The 4101-nt window shown below is 35.4% G+C and overlaps 1 protein-coding gene and 1 long non-coding RNA gene across 3 annotated transcripts in view; one reads left to right on the plus strand and one right to left on the minus strand.

The window, feature by feature from the left end:
* Nucleotides 1–4101, plus strand: part of LOC105828424 — a 282603-nt gene that overhangs the window by 249256 nt on the left and 29246 nt on the right. The window lies entirely within an intron of this gene.
* The window catches only part of LOC105835660 (discoidin domain-containing receptor 2), a 195741-nt gene that overhangs the window by 95394 nt on the left and 96246 nt on the right, over nt 1–4101 (minus strand). The gene's annotated exons all lie outside the window — the stretch shown is intronic.

The following is a 4101-nucleotide window of genomic DNA, read 5'->3' on the forward strand; positions in this document are numbered from 1 at the left end:
GTATGTGTAGGTGTGACCGGGTAAACATATACCCGGGATATGTACTTACTTCTCTCCGCGGATCTAGCTCTCCCAATAATGCGAGCATCGTTGCTCGTCTCGATGGAGACGATTCAGATGAGGCTTCGCTCGGAATTATTCGGTTTGTACCAATTTCGAGCTCATCTCGTCTTCCCTTCGCGCTCTCCTTCGTCGTTCTACTACCGCCACTTGTGCCGCTACCGCATCTACTCTTATTCCAGTCGCCTATCCCTACCCACCCGGCGCTCCGAGCCAGCTCCTACGTAACTGAACAATCATACCGTCTCCTTAGGAGGAACCGAAGGATTTGGGAAAACATGGTTATCGGATCGAACAGCGCCACTTTGCTACCGGCAGAAAATCTCGCGGGAACCTAAAGGACGTTTACACCTCAAAGAGAAAACTAAGAGGATTCCTTCTCAGAGCGGAAAAATCCGATTTGAAATTTCGAGCCGCGTTAACCACGCTCTGTAACGCTATATCCATACGATTAGATGTCGTTTATCATCGTACACACATGTGATATACTTACAATTTCTTATGCAGAACATACATTATACATTGATGTTTACTTTATTACAATTATCATGCTATACATTGTATAGTTTATTTCCATTTGTCTGTCCTATTAATATTTAGAGCGTACTTGAAAACTTAAAACTTTGCAGAGAAGCGCTAAAATAACAAAAAAAAAAAAAACAAGAGTAAAAAACCAATATATACATAACAGAAAGATAATTTATGTAAATATCAATGTATCATACATAAAAATTGTGTATAACACTTAAACATATAAAAAATTGTTTTCAATAATATTGCATTGTTGAAGAGAGAATTTAGCAGTTTGAAGACGTTGACATTTGCGAGGCCAGAGACCGGAGAAGTTGAAACTGTCTCTACTGTCAAGTTAAGTACGCCACTTATCGCCACTCGTCGCGGCTCTTGGAAACTATGAAGTTTTCGAGAGCTTTCTGCTCGAAGAAGAATTTCGCATGCAACGGCATAGCCGATATCGAATGCGCTATTCTCGTGAAACTTGTTGGATGTTTCGGATTTCGTTATTGTAAGAACGAAGGAACGATGTTGTTGATATTATAAATTTTTATAGAATCGAGCAAAATTCCGTAGCGACCGAAAAATAACAAAATTATATAATAATGAGTTAGTATCATGATGAAATTATAATGTAAGTGCTTGTTACAAATATCAACGTTTACATTATTAATAATTCAATAAACTTTTAAGTTAATAATTTAAATTTAGAAAGCAAATAAATAATTTAAACCGTTAAATTGCAGATTAAATTTAAAAAATGGAAATCAAAGTTTAATATTCTGATGAAGTAGAAAATCACATGCTGCATCGTTGAAATATAAGAAAAACAGATGTTTCTTTGGTACAGACATTTACGTTGTTTCGCGATGCGTCATATTTTTATGCAATCTCTTCCATAAAATGGTTATTACCCTTCAAAGTAATATTCTATGTTTATCGTTTAATTGTAAGACATTTCTCTTCCTTTAAAATTGCTCTTTGCTGTAATTACGTTTACTTACGCGCGCGGACGACGGTCTAATAATACATCTTTTTCCTTAAAATGTAACTGAGTATATTTCAACCGAAAAAAGAGTTAATTATTTCATAACGCGAAGAGAGAGAGAAAATAATAATGAATTATCGCGTACAAAAGATATTTCTTTTACCGGGATAGAATAGCACAAGAACTTTAATAAGAATTCAGTGAAATTTTCCATATTGAATTACAAATCTAACAAAATCGTATCAAAGAAACGCTACTGGCATTTTAGTGCCGATATCGCTCAATTATGAGATATTACGTAGAGGGAATTCCGATTCTTTTAGAAAGAGAAGATATGTAGCGATAAAAACAGATATTCGAAAGACTTTTGAACACGTTAATGATCGGCATTCATTCTATTCGACCCAACACTGAATTTCCGCCAATCAACGTAGCAATTAGCAGGATTCACTGAACGTGCTTACTCTGTAATCGGGTGACACTATCTGTCTTGTACTTCGCAATATCAACAAAATTATACAGCGCTCAGCAGAAAAGAATGTTTGTACAAGCATAAGTCCACGTGATTTATGCGTCGTCCTTAGGTTAACAGCTCTCAGAGATCGTTATCATTTAATAAAAGTGGAATAAATTAACATTTCTGTTTAACAAAAAACAAAATAAGAGGTAAAAATAACGCGATATATATTTAATCGATTAGTATCGGTCTATCTCAAAATATCTGCTCTTTACTCTTACTTGAAGATGTTATTTGCATAAAAATACGAAGCAAAGAATGAAACTATACTCCGATATGTCCCAGTTCGAATCAAGGTTTACCTTTAGCTGTGAGCTTTATTGTTATCTCACGGAACAGGAAAGTAGCCGTACAGAGACCTCTCTGTATTTTGCCTAGAGCGTCAAAATATCTGGGTTTAGCGGTCGTCCTTTGTGTGCGCTCTGCACGCTACCGATATCTGTACATTGTATACCATAAAGCACTCGCGAATTCACGATATTTTAAATTGCTACTTGTTTGATAACAACTATCTAAACGGCTTTAAAGCTAAAGCGTCAGATGGGAAATATTTCAATGTCTTCCGATGTTATTCAATGTATCGTACCTATTGTTTGAGAAAACGTAGCATTGCAATTGTACTTAAGCGATGCGAAAATGATGTTACCATAAATTCGCTCTTAAGGATTACAATTTTTACTTTTACGTAAAAAAAAAACTTGCATCAAGAAGAGTTTATAAACATATCATATTTAAATTGTGGAACAGTTAAAAAATGGAGGAATACATGTATATAAAAAAAATATAAAAAATAATCTCGCCATATATGTGTGTTTAAAAATTATCAGTATAAAAGATTGTTCTTATTTAGCATTTTGCTATTACTTTCTTGTTATTCAGTTGCTATTATTTAAAGACAAAGTACTTGTTTTTAAACTGTAAGTTTTGTGAAAAATGTATTTTACAAGTAAGCTGACTTATAATACCGTATTCGTGAAATGAGCGTGCTTCCGTGGCGAGAAATGTTGGAAAGACAATGAAGACGATAACTCGTGAAATCTGACATTCGGACATCTCCATCGCTAAGCCTCGCAAGTGTAACAATAGGGCGCATTTGACGTGCCCTGTCCTTCCGTAAATAGCACAATCCGGGGACACCTCGTTTTGATATTTAAACGGGGTGTCCGCCCGTCTATGCCCTTCATGCGGACACGCACCCTTTGATTGAGGTATTCATGGCAGCCATGAAAAGCGACCCCGGAACATTTGCTCGTGGATTTCCTCGCTGCGCCGCTCTCGAGGAGAATGGCAACGCGCGGAACAATAAACGCCGACCAGGTGGAGGAAATATTTTAACACGGCATTCTGTCAACAAAGTGAGCAATTATCTTCTCTTTAGAAACGCGCCAGTGTAATTTTACACTTGAATTGCACTTGCTTGAATATTTTTAATCGATGTATTACTGACAATTAGTTCGCGATACTGCAATGAGAAAAAAAGATGGTTGATTTAATTAAAGTTTTTCAACTGGATAAAATTCCTTCTATAGTTCAAATCATTTATGGTATTTGAGTTAAATATATAAATACTTAAAAATTCAAGTACGCATTTAAGTTAAATGCATAAACACTTAAATTAAAGAAATTTAATCAAGTGAAAAAACGTAGTCCAATTAACAACTTTTTTCTCAATATGAGTAAACTGTAATATAACAGAAAAAATATTTGTGTAGATGCAGATTGTTATAGAAAAATATTTTTCTCCAGAACAAAAACTGTTATTACAAAAAACGAGAAATGTCCATCCATCAATTAGATCCCCGAGGTTGGTATTTGTCGAACAATGTGATATTTCTGTTTAGATTGTTTAGAAACAGGTAGTAAAATATTGTTTCAATAATAAATAATTGCGAATAACAACTGCGGACGGCGCGGCGGTAGTAGTTTGTAACGCGGTGCACTATTGCGATGACGTTGGAGTGCCATTACGGAAAATCGAATGTTAAGCTCGGTTTGACATTATTTGTTTCGGTTTCTGATCTAG

This window comes from Monomorium pharaonis, chromosome 11, assembly GCF_013373865.1.
Source record: "Monomorium pharaonis isolate MP-MQ-018 chromosome 11, ASM1337386v2, whole genome shotgun sequence".
In the NCBI taxonomy this organism is placed as follows: Eukaryota; Metazoa; Arthropoda; class Insecta; order Hymenoptera; family Formicidae; genus Monomorium; species Monomorium pharaonis.